The sequence below is a fragment of the Martes martes genome (assembly GCF_963455335.1).
Source record: "Martes martes genome assembly, chromosome: 6".
In the NCBI taxonomy this organism is placed as follows: domain Eukaryota; kingdom Metazoa; phylum Chordata; class Mammalia; order Carnivora; family Mustelidae; genus Martes; species Martes martes.
The window spans coordinates 92,723,386-92,740,630 of record NC_137893.1 but is presented as its reverse complement, the minus strand read 5'-3'; positions in this window follow the sequence as shown (position 1 = coordinate 92,740,630).

Below are 17,245 nucleotides of genomic sequence, written 5' to 3'. Positions count from 1 at the left end.
CAACTTTCTGAGGTCCGGTCTTCCTACCTGTACAACAAGAGAGTTGAACTAGATTAATCTCATCAAACATACTGCACACATGCTGTCCTTTCTCCTCCTATGTCCTTGGCAGATACAGTTAATACATCACTGATCTCTTTACAAACCATGTTGCCTTGACTTTGTAATACAGTCTTTCTCAGTTAAATGCTATAGGCAACTGCTACCAACTGACGAATTGGGTAGACTTGGTATGCTAAAGATGTGACCCATACATTACTTCAAGGCTAGATATTATCTAACAGCTTTTTCAATCCAAGATCCTATTTTCTTGTGTTAACAGAAGAAATCTTGGGAAAAATTTTAGTATAGTCTGAGGAAATTTTAGTGTATTATTTAAACTTAAACAGTAGTATGCAGAGTGCAGGAAATTTTTAAAAATGCTGGTTTAGTGGGTGGGTGGATGGAATTCTCATTTTCCATTTACAAATTTATTTCACTCTTTGAAAATTAGCTTATTAATACCTGCTTGATTAACTTACAGATGCTCTGAGCATCATCTGTATATGGAAATATTTTGGGATCTCTTTTTTTAAGTTTTTATTTTAAGTCCAGTTGGTAACATATAATGTTGTATTAGTTTCAGGTGTACAATATAGTGATTCAACACTTCCGTACATCATCCCTGGCCCATCGTGTCAAGTGCACTCCTTAATCCGCACCATCTATTTCACCCATCTGCCAACCCACCCCCAACTCTGGTAACCCTCTGTTTGTTCTCTGTAGTTAAGAGTCTGTTTTCTGGTTTCTCTTTTTTCTTCCTTTTCTCTCTCTCTTTTTTTTGTTTCCTAAATTGCTCATGTGAATGAAATCAGTATTTGTCTTTCTCTGACTTATTTCACTTAGCATAATACTCTTTAGCTCCATCTATGTCATTGCAAATGGCAAGATTTCATTCTTTTTTATGGCTGAATAATATTCCGTGTGTGTGTGTGAGTGTGTGTGTGTGTGTGTGTGTGTGTGTGTCTGTCTGTCCCCTTCCATATCTTGACTATTGTAAATAATTCTGCTATAAACGTAGGGGTACACATATCCCTTTAAATCAGTTTGTTTTTCTGTATTCTTTAGGTAAATACCCAGTAGTGTGATTGCTGGAGTGTAGGGCTGCTTTATTTTTACCTTTTTGAGAACCCTTCACATTGTTTTCTATAGTGGCTGCACGAGTTTGCATCCCCGCCAACACCACCATGAGTGCTCCTTTTTCTCCATATCCATGGCAACACCTGTTGTTTCTTGTGTTGTTGATTTAAGCCATTCTGACAGGTGTAAAATGATAATTCATTGTACTTTTGATGATTCTAAGTGATTATGAACATTTTTTTATGTGTCTGTTAGCCAAACGGATGTCTTCTTTGGAGAAATGTCTGTTCATGTCTTCTGTCCATTTTTTAAATGAATTATTTGTTTCTTTGGGTGTTAAGATTTTTAAGTTCTTTATATATTTTGGATCCTAACCCTTTATCTGATATATCATTTGCAAATATTGGGATCTCTTAAATGAGATAGAATTATAAGGTATATCTGTTATCTTGCCTTCATATTTGGAGGACTGAGGAACCCTATTAAGGTAAATCAGTAATATTTCATCTCCACTTCTCTTCCCTTTTTGTAATGCTGAAGGAAAGACAGCTCTAAGTCATTTCTGCTTACAGCTTACAACTACACTAATGCATTAGGCTAGAAAGTTTGTTCACAGATCTGGAATTTGAAGGATACTCATATAATGGGGAGCTGTAAAGAGAGATTGTCTTTAATTCCTTAGGAGAAGTTCTATTAGACCACAAATTTCTGGATATTCCAGACAAAGAAAAATTTTGCATAAAAATTTAATCTGAATAGATATTAAAATGGGCTCCTTTATTTTTTTTTAAATGGGCTCCTTTAGAAGAGGAAGCTTCTATAAATCTCTGTATAATTTAGCAAATATTTAATGATGCTGTTGGTATATTAGGTACCATGTCAAGGATACAGGGGAAATAAAGAATAGGAAGACCATGAATTTGACCACAAGAAGTTATAGTTTAGTAAGGGGAATAAAAGAAGTAATGAGACAACAACAAAGCAAGAAAAAAATGTCCTTCCCAGAGGAGATTAGGGGATTCAAGAGGGAGTCATCCTCTGGTTGAAAGGATCAACTAAAGCTTCATGGAAGAAGAAACAACTGAACTTGATTTTAGAAAATGTATAGGATACCCACAAATGAAAATCAGGCTGAGATTTTGAAGAATGAGTGTGGTACCAGTGCATGGTTTGACTTGAACAGGAGAGAGCCTGGGAGAAGTGTACCCAATTTGGGAAGTAATGATGGCTCAAACAGGAGAAGAGTTCGTAAAGACCAGGAAACAGGGGATAGATAGTAGAAGGACATTCCTGAGGTAAGACTGTCAGGACTTGGAAACTGACATCCATTATGAGGTGAAAGAGAAGACTGTGTTAGAGACAGCTCCACACATCCAGCCCAGGGACTGGAGGAATAGCCACGCTGTTAGCAGAAGGGCTAACCTCAGAGGAGATTGGCTTCATTAACACATGCAGAGTAGGCTGAAATGTTAGCATTGTAGGCAAAATAATTTTAAAGGAGGACATTTTGTCTCTGCAAAGAAATAGAACTACCACTGCAAAAGCTTGTAACTTTTGCCTTAGTCCTGTTTGATAACTTAAGTGGTATGATAAAGTGGCTTTTGTCTTCAAAACATATTTATTTTTCAGATGTACATATTGGAATGGATGCTAATGCATTCAATGAGAGATGTCCTTTAAAATTTTAATTTATAGGGACCCATGGGTGGCTCAGTCGGTTAAGCCACTGCCTTCAGCTCAAGTCATGATCCCAGCGTCCTGGGTTCAAGTCCCGCATCAGGCTCCTTGCTCGGCAGAGAGCCTGCTTCTCTCTCCCCCTCTGCCTGCTTGTGCACTCTCTCTCTCTCTTTTTGACAAATAAGTAAAATCTTTAAACACATTTTTTTAAATTTATAGGTATCTTTGCATGAAATTTTCTGGGTATTTTAATAAAACCAATAATACTGACATAGCCTTCTAGCTATCTAATTGGTTGGTTTGTTTTTTTTAAGATTTTATTTATTTATTTGAGAGAGAACATACTGGGGGAGGGACATGGAGGAAGGTGGGAAAAGGGACAAAAGAGACAAAAGCTGGGCTGAGCATTGAGTCCAGCATGGGACTCAATCTCAGGATCCTGAGGTCATGACCTGAGCGGAAATCAAGAGTCAAATGCTTAGCTGACTGAGCCACCCAGTTGTTCCTCTAATTGGTTTTTATAATGTAAGTTTAAAACCAGAGTGTTTTGATGCTACTGGTGCATGTTGTGCAATACATTTTCAAGGTCATCTTTGGCCAATGAAGATATCTGTGACTGGAAATTCTTAAGCTCTCAAAAAAAGAACATAAACAATGCAACCCTCCCCCTTGAAAGCAAATCATAATCAGAACTAAAAAAAAATTTTGAAAGTCTGAATAAATGGAAAAAAATTGCTAATATTTAATCACTGAAATAGACCATTAGGCATTAGGTGATATTACTAAAAAAAAAATGGTGTATCCAATATTCACCCAAGCATAATGATTTTTTTTGTGGCAATAATAGAATAATATTTACAGAAAACACTGGAAAACTTTTAGGTTAAGCAGGAATGATTTTGAAATTTGATGCTAAACTGGACAAACAGATAAAAACCCAGATAAAAAATAATTAAACAAATGATCACTATCTAGAATGGAAAATTTTGTTTTTTAAATTTATTTATTTTTTTTTATTTTGTCCCTGCTTGGCTATATATTAATATATAATGTATTATTTGTTTCAGAGGTACAGGTCTGTGAAATCAGTCTTGCACAATTCACAGAACTCACCATAGCACATACACTCCCCAATGTCCATCACCCAGCCACCCCATCCCTCTTTCCCCTACCCCTTCCAGCAACCCTCAGTTTGTTTCCTGAGATTAAGAGTCTTATGGATTGTCTCCCTCCCCAGTCCCATCTTGCTTCATTTTTCCTCCCTTTTCCCAAATCTACCCTCCTCGAATTCCTTATATCGGTGAGATCATATGATAATTTTCTTTCTTTAATTGACTTATTTCCCTTACATAATACCCTCTAGTTCCATCCACCTCATTGCATGGCAAGATTTCATTTTTAATGGCTGCAGAGTATTCCATTGTAGGTATATACCACATCTTCTTTAACCATAGAATGGAAAATTTTAAAAGGGATTGCTAATCATGAATAATAAAATAGGAATTTTTAATACATAAAATTTTAAAGTATGCATACTTCAGGTCAACTAGATTATATAATGACAGGGGTCTTCTTGTATCCCTACATTTATCATGTAATTTATGAAAGACCACTGGATGAAAAAAGAAAGAAGTCAAAATTTATAAGTGTTTTTACATCTTTTGTTGTAAGTGAGAGTTCTGGCTTTTATAAAAAAGCTGAAAGAACCCATTTCAGTTTTAGGTATTGATTTAGAAGTTTGTTGAGGGGCACTTGGGTGGCTCAGTGAGGTGAGCAGCCATCCTTGATTTTGTCCCAAGTCATTAACTCGGAGTTGTGGCATCGAGTCCCACATCAGGCTCCATGCTGGGCCTGGAGCCTGCTGGTATGCTCTCTCCCTCTCCCTCTGCCCTTCCCCCTGCAAAAAAAAGTTTGTTGAGAATTATATTCAGGTAAAGAAAAACATATCATCAAGTATTCAATGTAGTTTGAGTTTGTAACCAGAAGATGAAGCATTAACTTCTGGATAAAATTGGCATTCTATGGAATAACAAAAAAATTACATACACTATTGTCCATATCCATTTCCAAAAGATGGAAAATGGAAAGAAACCAATGTCAAATTTGGCCATGCACCCGTCCTTAGACACATCATGGCAATGCTGACTGAACGCTGTTGAACAGGAAGATTTTATTTGGGAAAAATATCAGATGGCTAGGGTAGTGATGGTATATCAGATGGTATATCAGATGGTAGGGAAGCGAAACAACAAGATAACTTCAAATAAACTGCAAACATGGTCTTCAGCAGAAAATACAGGTGATTTTGAATATGAGCTGCACCCGTTATTTTATTATTTGGAATGAACTTTGTTGTCTCGGTATGAACATATGAAAGAGAAGATCAGAGTTGCACCATTTCACTTACAAAAGGGTCACAGGTGTTTTTTAGAAGTTTTAAAGAAAAAGTGTTTCTGGGGTGCCTGGGTGGCTCAGTGGGTTAAAGCCTCTGCCTTTGGCTCAGGTCATGATCCCAGGGTCCTGGGATCGAGCCCCGCATCAGGCTCTCTGTTCAGTGGGGAGCCTGCTTCCCCTTCTCTCTCTGCCTGCCTCTCTGCCTACTTGTGATCTCTCTCTCTGTCAAATAAATAAATAAAATCTTAAAAAAAAAAAAAAAAAGAAAAAGTGTTTCTGTGAATCAAAAGAAACTGCATGTGACCTGTACAGCAAAGTGACCTTCAGTAAAATATGTTAATTAAACAAGAAAACAAAAATGTGTACATGAATATAAACATTTATGCACAAATAATTCTGAAAGAAAGCCCTGTAAGGATGATTTTCTTGTCATTATGGATCAAGGTATGCTCCCTACCAAAGAGAGATTTGAACAAATGTAGCAACATCGGGCTATTTTTAGTTTTCTTTACACTATGTCAGCTTTGAAACACTCGAAAGAAAATGAAATGTAAAAATATCATATGGATATAAATTTGGGTTTGTGAGATGGTTAAAATTGCAATATGTGATACAAAATTTATATGATAAAATTAAACTGTATTACAGTATTTTCTGTGATAACGCTAATTTCTTCTACATGATTATATCATAATATTTGAAAAAGACATGTAAAGTTCATGGTCATTTCCCAATCTAAAAATTTCTTTAAGACATTTTGTTATAATTCTAGCATTACCTCCCACACAGAGCAAAAGCATTATTCAATCCAACAGTAATCTAAGTGTTTCCCTGAAGGTATTTTGTAGATATGATTTATACCTCTAATCTGTTGATTGTAAGTACAGGAGATTATCCTTGATAACCTAGGTGGGCCTGATTTTATCAGCTGAAAGTCCTTTAGAACAGAATTGGGGTTTCCTGAGGAAGAAGAAATTCTGCCTGGGGAAGAAAACATTCTGCCTGGGGACTGCAGGGGCAGAGTTTTACCTCTTCTTTCTGACCACCTGCCCTACAGATCTCGGACTTACCCTAGCCAGTTTCCACAATTGCATAAACCAAATTTTGCAGTAAATTTTTTAATACATGTCTCCATCTGCTTCTCTTTTGCTGTTGAGGTCCTGACTGATACAGTGAGCTTAATTTATAATTTTTAGATATTGAAACCTAGAGGATGTAGCACTCCATGTGTCCTCTTGCTCAGCCTTGCAAGCACTTGGCCCTTCTCCCCAAAATGGCTTCTCCAAATTTGACCTGAAATAGCTCCTTTTCCTCTTTTTTAATCATCTCTACACTCTTCTGGTCTTTCTTGCCTGCCAGTTGGATTTTGACCATTGCATTGAAAATCTACATATTTTAAGCACCTCTCTGACCTCCACCCCGTCTAGCTCTCTCCAGAACTCGGGTGAGCCCAGGAGCCAACGCTCCAGAGCTAAGGCTCCTCAGAGGTGAGTGCTGAGTGGGCAGCAGATCATCTTGAAAGCTAATTTCATTGCTCACTTGTAAACTAGGTATGAACAGTTAGGCTCTTCCTGTTCATTCATTACTATTCAGCTTCTAATACTATTTTGCTTTCCTCTGTACCAATTCTTTTGCAAAGACACTTGAAGAATTGGTCCTTCTCCTTCTTTTGACGTCAACAGCCTCGAGCTGAGGACCCTCAGACCACCTGCATTGGAACTGCGGGAGACAAGTAAAGGCTGTTGAAGCTCCAAGGCCAACCTTCCCCAGGTGTGCAGGACTCCGGTGGATGGGGCTGCAGGCCTGTTCACTGTCTTGCCCACATGCTCTCTGAATTCAGGTGACTCTCTTGGAACTAGCCAGAACTGGAACTTGGCCAGACCTTTGACCACTCATCAACCTCTATCCTCCTCATCAGTTTTTGAATGCTTGTTGGGCCTACTCGCCAGACCTACGACCTCATGGTTCCTATTTTGTTCTTTTTATCAAACTGTCAGTCTGCGCCTGCCCTCCCCAGTGCAGTGCCTCCAGCTCCCGAGTCTTGATTCTTCGTGGGCTCCTTGAGAGGTATGGTGAAGGGATTGAAGAAACCGGCAATTGCACTACTGGGTATTTACCCCAAAGATACAGATGTAGTGAAAAGAAGGGCCATCTGTACCCCAATGTTCATAGCAGCAATGGCCACAGTCACCAAATGTAGAAAGACCCAAAATGCCTTTCAACGGATGAATGGATAAGGAAGATGTGGTCCGTATATACCATGGAGTATTATGCCTCCATCAGAAAGGATGAATACCCAACTTTTGTATCAGCATGGATGGGACTGGAGTAGATTATGCTGAGTGAAATAAGTCAAGCAGAGAGAGTCAATTATCATATGGTTTCACTTACTTGTGAAACATAAGGAATAATATGGAGGACATTAGGAGAAGGAAAGGAAAAGTGAATTGGGGGAAATTGGAGGGGGAGAGGAAGCATGAGAGACTGTGGACTCTGAGAAACAAACTGAGGGTTTTGGAAGGGAGGGGGGTAGGGGGATAGGTGAGCTTGGTGATGGGGGTTAAGGAGAGCATGTATTGCATGGAGCACTGGGTGTTTTACATAAACAATGAATCTTGGAACTCTACATCAAAAACTAACGATGTATGGTGATAACATAACACAATTTTTAAAAAAGAGTAGGTCAGATAAGCATAATCAGTAACATTAAAGAATTAATATCTCCTCCAAATCCACGTATACCTAAGAAATCATCAGTGCAATTCTTGATAACTTAAAGGAAATTTTTCTTGCCTTTCAGTCAGAATAATACATTTTTTAAAAAATTAGTTCTGTCATACTTTTTAAATAATAGAATTATCATTTCAACTACTAATGAATGTATTTGTCTATTTTTCTGAGCTACAGCAAATATAGCTATATAATATTTTTGGAAATTTTTTTTAAAGATTTTATTTATTATTTGACAGGCAGAGATCACAAGTAGGCAGAGAGGCGGGCAGAGAGAGAGGAAGGAAACAGGCTCCCTGCTGAGCAGAGAGCCCCATGCAGGGCTTGATCCCAGGACCCTGGGATCATGACCTGAGCCGAAGGCAGAGGCTTTAACCCACTGAGCCACCCAGGTGCCCCATTTTTGGAAATTTTTATACACTTCAAATGAAAGATTACTAAAGATGAGTATTTATGAACATATCAATGTCACTACTGGATGTAGAGGGCTGGGGGAAGTGGGATAGCTGAGAGTTTTGTTCCTATCAGGATTTGATGCAGAGTCTCTAATAATGACAAGGTATCATAAGATATAAAATGTGGAGTCACCACCCTTGAGTTTCTGCCACCTGTAATTAGGGATGTTTTATTTTATTCATTGTGACACCTGAAAGAAAATTTGTCATGATGGTAAAAATAAAAGTAATGAAGAGGAATACTAGTAGCAAGGAAACATAAAGCCAAACTTTCCAAGTAAAATTTAAAGTAACTAGAATTATCTCCTCAAACAGTTCATCTCCCCCTCCTTTATTCGTACCAGTTCCTCTCAAACACCAGACTTCAATGTAAAAATCTGTTTTATCCCAAATTACTGATTTTCTGCACAATTTTATTATTAATACTATAATTATTTTTTGTGCTTATTTTTCTTTGCATAAGAACAATTACATAGGTAGTGTGGGTCATTTCAGGAAGCCACTGGTTCACATACCTAGTCATTCATTCCTTAATTTATTTATTCAATACTTACTATGAGAGTCAAAAAATAAACTACATTTTTAAAGCACAGCTGAGTGACTATGAGTAAGTTACATAACCTCTCTGAGCTTTAGTTTCCTATCAAAGATGGAAGTCTTCATACCCACCTTTCAGAGTCGTTATTGGAATTAAGTGAAATATCATTCAACCTAGCATTACCTCTGGTACGTGATAAATATTCAACAATGACAGCCATTATTGTTGTTGTTATTTTAGGAATTTGTTTTTTCTTAAAAATACATTCTGCATATCCAAATAAATGACTGTGTTTGGAACAGAACACTTTTTTGACTTCTGAACTGTCTTACCTACATTTCTATCCTATTTTCATCTGATAAGGGACAATGGGGAGGACAATTGAGTTAATAGCAAATAGTAATTCTTTCCAGAGTACGTGAAAGTTGTATTCAGACTCTCAATGAGGTCAACGTTCTAAAGTTCAGGTGTTTCTAAACTTAAATGGTTATGAAATGATTTAATTGCTTCAACTGCGAGCCCCTTGAGTCTTCAGTGCTGGGAACAAAACCTGACATGGAGACTGGAATCGGACTGTCCAGTCTTTGATGGTGTTGACAGATTTTTCTCCCATAATGTAGCTGGGGATGATTAGGAACAAAGCCTGTTAAATGCATATTCTTTGTGATTCTCAGAGAGGAATAAAGAACATTTTTTTTTAAATAAATTCCAGTTGATTTGAAGAACTAATAGCTGGGGAATTTATTGTTTCTGTGGAAAGAAATGACAGTTTATTGAGGCAGGGAGAATGGGAGTCATTCCCCTGGGAATGATTTGAATGTTAGCTTTAGGGCCATGTCAACAATGATAAACCAAAGGAAGTGGTTCAACCAATTGCTGCCCACACCCTGACGCGAGGGTTCAGTCCAGGGGGACCTTGGTGGTGGCTTATTTTTCCTACATTTCTCATTCCAGGAAAAAAAGGGGGGGGGTACTGAGGAAGAATACCTCATGTCGTTTTCTAAAACATTCAGTACTCAGAGAATACATTTTGTAATCTAGGCCAAGTAAAGAGGCAATGCATTCCGGAAATCACAAGGAACTTTCAAGACCTCACTGAATTCTGTGCCCTATTCTATTTTCCAGCTTTGGGTTATCTGCAACCATGAAAAAGAGGCCTCTACGTTTTTCTAATCTTCAATAGAAATCAATCCTTCCTTCTCTTTATCCATCTTCAAAGGCCCTCTGTCCTTATGCCTTCTATCATTCTCTGTCTTATATATTTCTTCAATAACTATGTGACACAATGAAGGATATGAAGCTGGTGAAAGATACAGTCAAGATGCTTACAGTATAGTATAAAAGGTAAGCCATGCATATACTAGGAAGATAAGCTAGGCACAGGTGAGGAAGAAAAGAAAATGTTGCCATTTAAATCAATAAAAGTATTGTAGCCTTCTAAGGGAGCGGCATAAAGACCGATGCTATTTTATTTTATTTTTTAAAAGATTTATTTATTTATTTGAAGGGTGAAGGGGCAGAGGGAGAGGAACTGGGCAAGGATCCCGTCGTGGGGCTCTATCTCAGGACCCTGAGATCACCATCTGACTCAAAATCAAGAGTCAGATGCTTGACTGATTGCACCATCGAGGCTCCCCAAGATGGACGCTATCTTAGAAGATATCTTCCTTAGGTCAGTTTGGAAGTGAAAGCTGAACCCCCCCAGGCATGTGGATGAGGGGGTGCAAAACTAAGAAGAGAGATAAGCTGTTCTGCAACATGGAGCAAGACGAATGAGAAATTTTCACAGCAGTGAGAGGAGAGGACCCAGGGGAAGGAGAAGAGGGAGCTGCCAGGAGGCTCCGGAACGGAAGAAGAGTCTGAGCACACGATGTAGATAGAGGCTTCGGGAGAACATCGGCTAGAAAAATTCCCTGTGGGGTGGTGGCAGAGGGACTTTAGGACCCTGCCTCCAGTCATCAATGTAAGTTGGTTTCTGGGCTTTGATGCACTAACCCTTTCCCTTTCCTCAGATCTTCAAAAAATCTGACCCAAAGTCTTATGCTGATGGGGTTTTGGGAAATGAAGGACATGGGGTTCAAAGGCAAGAACCAAGAGCAATGTCTTGGCAGCAAATCATTTGGTGTGGTTTCCAACTCAGCCTCCAGCCAGGATGGCTCAGAAGAACTCAACTGTCCCTCCCACACGTCTTCCTTGAAGATCCCAAAGGAATAAGCTGGGCTTTGGTGGATTTCCCACGTGACGTGGGAAAGAAAGCCCAGCCGTTCTTTTGCTATCACATGGAAAGAGCTGAAATCATCCCACAGAACTGTTTCTTGGGAGAATGAAATGGGTTAATCTGGCAATATGATAATATGTTCATTTAGCATATAGGAAACACTCAATGAGGTTTTGGTATTATTATTTCTATTATTTGAACAGCTCCTTTATGAAATCATAAATGGATATTATATAAGACAAGGAAGAGCTATTACAATGACACAGACAATATGTGTTCCAGGATTTTAGTGACGGGAAAGATTACTTCTGGCCTCACTTATCAGAGAAAGTTTTGTGAGGGGGCTAGACATCATGATGGGCTTGTGGACTTGTTTGAGACTAAGAGATGGCTTCAGCTGGAAGCCCAGATCTCTGCAGAAAGGAGAGACAAAGGGGTCTGGAGCCAACACTTAAGAGAAAAGTAGAAGTTACACTGGAAAGGCAGAATGTGCATAGACAGGGAGTGTTTAGAATGGCAGTCTACAGAGTAAAGCGTCTTGGAAGGCCGTGTGTATATGCTGTGTGCCTACAGGTGTTATGGGAAGAATGGAATATCAAAATCATTGCTTTAAGGGAATGAACCTGGGAGGAAGGAATCCAAGGAAGGAAAGACTGAGGATAATTTTTCAGTAGCTCAGGCTGGAAAAGGTAAATACAAGCATGGAGAGATGGCAGTGGGCATGCAAAGAAAGAGGCATATGAGAAAGATGTGTCAAAGTAATAATCAGCAGGTTCTGGAGACTGACAGGTTCAGGGAAAGGATGGGAGCTAAGAAATAGAAGGTAGAAGAAAAGCTAATTATCATACCCTGGATTTGAACCTAAAGATTTGGAAGAATGGTGGTGTGTATGCACAGAACACAGGGTGTGAGATACTTGGGGGGAAAGACCCTTAATTAAAGAGGAATGAGGAAAGGCCAGACCAGGAGGGAGGGCATGGGAGGTCCAAGGATACAGCATTCAGGTGGTACAGAGGCAAGGGAAGAAGAGAGAGGAGTTTCAAGAAAGAATTGGTCAATATGTTAAAAGTTTTAAGATGAAAAAGATGAGACACGAGAAAAGCCCTCATTAGCCTAAAGACATTGGTGACTTTCAAGAGGGTGCTTTAGAGAGAGAGATGGCTTTTAGAGTTTCACAGAGAGGAAGAAGAGGCTGGGTGATTATCTGTTAGTTTGGTCATAAGTTTGGGTGGAAATGGAAGGGGAAAGATAGGATGGTGATTCAAGAGTAGGCAGAGCTAAGGTAAGGTTTGTTGCTAAAGTGTTTGTGGAGTAAGAAATATGGATGTATTTTCAGGCACAAGGATTAAGGAGTAAGTACAAAGCAAGAGACTACACGTGCTGGAAGAGGGTATGAGGCAGGACACACCTTAAGAGCACAAGTAGGCTGAGTCTTGCAAATCTTTGCCAAGCAGCTCCGAGGATCCAGCTGTGGCCCATAGTCAGTCCCAGAGAGAGCAGAGAAGATGGCTGTGTCAGTCCACCCATCCCAGTGCACAATGGAATGTCACAAAAGACAAATATGATGGAAAGTAGGCAAAGAAAGCATTTAAATAGCTATCTATGGCCTCTCTCCCACCCTCTCTCTATCCCTCCTCAAAAAAAAGAAAGAAAGAGGAAAATAAAAATTTTAAAAGGGGGGGCGCCTGGGGGGCTCAGTAGGTTAAGCATCCTACTTTTGATTTAGCCTTAGGATGAAGATCTCAGGGTCCTGAGATCAAGCCCCGCACTGGGCTCTGCCCTGGGCAAGGAGGCTACTCAATTAAGATTCTCTCTCTCCTTCTCCCTCTGCCCCTTTCCCCGGCTCTCTGTCTCTTGAATGAATGAATGAATGAACAAATGAATGAATGAATGAATGAATAAATAAATAAATAAATAAGTAAATAGTTATCCATGGCATCTAAGTTTGATAGGAAAGTAAGAGTAATTTGAAACAGGTGGAGGCTAAGGATGGGGGGGGGGGAGTAGAAGAACAGAGGCAGACACCCAGTGGAGTGAGGAAGAGGAGGTAAAAAGGTGTGTCATCGTGTCACCCTTCCCGCGCCCCCCCAAATTCAGACTTAGAATCATGTTTTGAAATCAGAGCAGTTCCAGATGTCAGCAACAGAGGGTGGCAGCTCTTACGGAAACACAGGATAGTTCCTTAGGAGCAGTGAACGTCATTGGCGTTTCCTGTGCAGAAGCTCCCAGGAAAGGAGAGGCCGGGGTCTTGAACGTGAGCGTGCAGAAATCACAGGGACAGCTTGTAGAGTGAAGAGTGTGAACCAAGTGCCAGCCTTCAAAGCACAGTGGAGGAGCAACAGTGATGGAAGAGCATGGCAGGAGTAAAGGGATAATAGCGGGAGGGAAGGATTTGTGCCTGGGGGGCAGGCATGGTGACCAGGAGGACACCCAGAGAGAGAAGAAAGGGATCTTGAGAAAAGAGGAGGCCTTTAACCCAAGCCAGGGCTGTGGGGAAACCAGCCTCAGTGTGCAGATCCGGGAAGGCCTGTGTCATCGCCAGAGGCTGTGACGTCATCACAGTCGTCTCCTGGCCCGCCAGGTGATTTCCCTCATCTTTAAAGAGACCTGATCTCTGTTTGTTTATTCACTTTTATCGGAGATGTTGGATGGCAAGGTTGGGAGTGAGTCTGAAACAAGGACCACCCCTTACCTCAAAGGAAACTCCAAGGATAGAGAAATTTAGGACATTTCCACAAAGCCATAGTTGTCTCCACTATCTCTATAACTAGGAAAAACAAAAACAAAAACAAAAACAAATTCCTCCATGTATTCTCAACTCACATTGGTTTGTTGCTAAAATTCCCCCAACCAAACCAACCAAACCAAATAGGATTCGTAGTCACCTGCAGAATGCCTCAGTTTAACTTTTTAAAACAAGGTCTGCTTTACATCATCCAAATAAAATAATTTCTTTTTCAGACTTCCTAAGATGCACACATTTTGCAAGCCAGTTGTTTAGGGGAAGTTTTTAGGTAAATTCATTGAGGCTCCACGCTTTCACTCATATGGAAGAGCATGCGCAGTGGAGGATGCTGACCTGTCAGTCAACACGCAGAACCCTGGAATACACCGCCCCTGAACGGACCCGGGAGAAGACAAGGTTTCATTTCACTTGGGAGAAGTAAGCAAATCTGACCTTGATCCAGGTATAGCAATGCCAGTTTTTGAAAAAAAAAATAGATTTTATTTATTTATTAATGAGAGAGAGAGAGAGTGCACACAAGCAGGGGAGGGGCAGAGAGGAGCAGAACAACCCAGGACCTGAGATCAGACCTGAGCAGAAGGCAGAGGCTTAAGGACTCAGCCACCCAGGCAGTCCAGGCAGTGTCATTTCATTAAAGACTAAAGATAATTATGATTTCCCCTAGAGTTCTTTCACTAATAACTTTTTTCCCCTACCTCAGTTGCAGGTGGAGGATGTGAAAAGAACGTGTTTAATCTATGACTTTTTAAAAATAATATTTTAATGACTTTGACAAACTATAGAGAAAAACGATCATCTGTATTACATGCCATATAGAATCAAAGCACTGATACTTTGCCATTGTTTCTTTTATTATACTGAAGATAAAATAACATGAGAAATCTTGTTTATTTGCTTCTTAGTCCTAGTCCATACCTTCCTTTTCCTGGACTACATTGTGTATTCTTTCATTATTTATCATTTGTACATATGTTTCTGCAGCTGCCTTTTTGCACTCTGGATTTTTTTCCCACTTCTAAAAATATTTATTCATTCGTGTTGATACATATAGATCTAGGGCACTATTTCTATAATAATACTGATTTTTAAAATCCATTTCTCCGACTGATTACATATATCTGTTTCTATGGATTCTAACTCTTAATAATAAAGAGTGACGTAATTGGATATGCTCATGTTTTCTGCTTGTATATACAGGCAAGGATTTTTCTAGAATGCATATAGTGAGCAGAATTTTGAACCCTCCTGGATACTGCCAAATTGTTCTCCAAAGTGATTTACCGAGTAACACTCAGCATCGTGAGAGTTCCTAATTCTCCACAAAACACTCCGGAGTATATGAGAATTCCTAGTTTCCCTGAACACTTGGACTTGATGTTTTTCTTACGATAGTAGTCTTACTTAAGGTGAGCTTTCTTTTTTTCCCCAGGACAAACCTACTATGTTTCTTGCATATGTTCCCTCTTTGACAGGTTTGATATAATGGAATACACCAATCCATTGTGGTTATCTCTCCGTGAAATACCGGAGGTCACAGAACTCCTTACTAGTTGCCTCTTAGCACTCCATCTTCAATGACGAATGTGATGTTGGTAGTTGACAAAGCGAGCGACAGCTAATGGAACAAGACTAGCCTCACCTCTGAAGTAGTTGGAGTCAAAGCTGTCAGGACTGATTCTCCCTTCCAAAGGCACTTAGAACTCCTGCAGAAAGAGCTGCATATTTGCAATAAGTGATCTCTGAGCATCTAACAGATCACATTTGTCCTGTTACTTGCCATGACTGTTAATACTTCTCATGATTCCTCCTCAAGCATCATTCTTCTCAGGAAAAGATCCATACTTCCACACTGGGCTTTTAGGACTGTTATTTTTTCCCCTTCAAATAATGGAACTGATAACTTTCATTTAGAAAGTAAAAACCCAAAAAGCCTTAATGTTTCCTTCCTTATCTGACATCAAGAAATTTAAGCAGCAGACTGAATTGACCAGACCATCCCTTAAAGATAAATTATTTTATGCCTTTGATATTACAAATCTATATGGCAATTTACAGCAGTTAAGAAATATAACAAATATTAAAGTTAAAGAGAAACCAGATTGCACAAATATATTGATACTTTCTGGTCTCTTCCTGACCAAGTGCCACTGACCCCTTTGTTGAAGGGTTTGCTATAGCTGATTGATAGTGAGATATTTCTGGATGGAGTCTCACACGGGGCCCAATCCCAGGACCCTGGGATCATGACCTGAGCTGAAGGCAGACATTTAACTGCCTGAGCAACCCAGGCGCCCCCTGAAAATACTGTTTTAAAGAACTATCAAATACCTGAAATATATGCCTTTTGCTTATGAAGGTCTTCTCACCTGCAAAGTACTAGTTTCCCAGAGTCCAGACTTTGGCACTTTTACTCTGCCTGGTGAACCTGTGTCCAGCTATGGCTTCGTAAAGTCACACTTGGGGCTTTTCCTATACTTCTGCCCTCGCTGAGATGCTGTACTCTCCTAATTGTTCTGCTGAGGCAGTTCTGTTATTTACTTTGACAGTCAACATGCTTCATTTATTCCCTGTTTATATTTTACATCGCAGGGAATATATACAACTAAGCAAAATATTGAAGGAAACAGAATTCTGCCACTGCAAATGCCCAATACAACTTACTATATTCACTGATTGTCACCTGATTCCTGTTAAAAAATCATTTTCCAAAAGGTGAACTCATCACTCTCATACAATATAAAATGAACCTGAGGCAAAGATTTTTTTTAACTCATTAATTGATGAAGGGATGGTAAGATGTTAAAAGTGGATCAAAGAAAAATCTCAAAAGTAGCTATACTTACAACATAGGCCATCAGGAATGCTAAACTGAATTTTCTAATAAATACAAAAATAATATCCTATAGAGTGCTAAAATGTGATACCTGGGATAATCATTTCTACGGGGTGGAAATCAGCGGTCTTTATTAGAGAAAATTAATTTTCATTTCTCTGACTGAGAATCATTTGCATTACTATGTATCTGTATCTTTCAGAATTATAAAGTAGCTGAGCAAAAATAATGAAAGGTATAGACTCTTACAGATTCACTTCCTCCCAGAGGATCTGGTAGATGGCACTTGACATTCTGTGACAATCATCTTTTCCCACTTTAAATGAAGTCTCTATTTTCTTGATATTTCTTTTTTTGCCCCAAAGATTTTATTTATTTGTGTATTTGAGAGCGTGCACACACAGGGGGAGGGGCAGGAGAAAGGGACAGAGGGAGGGGGAGAGTCCCAAGCAGACTCCCTGCTGAGTGTGGAGCCTGGCTCAGGGCTCGATCCCAGAACCCTGAGATCATGACCTGAGCCTAAACCAGGAACTGG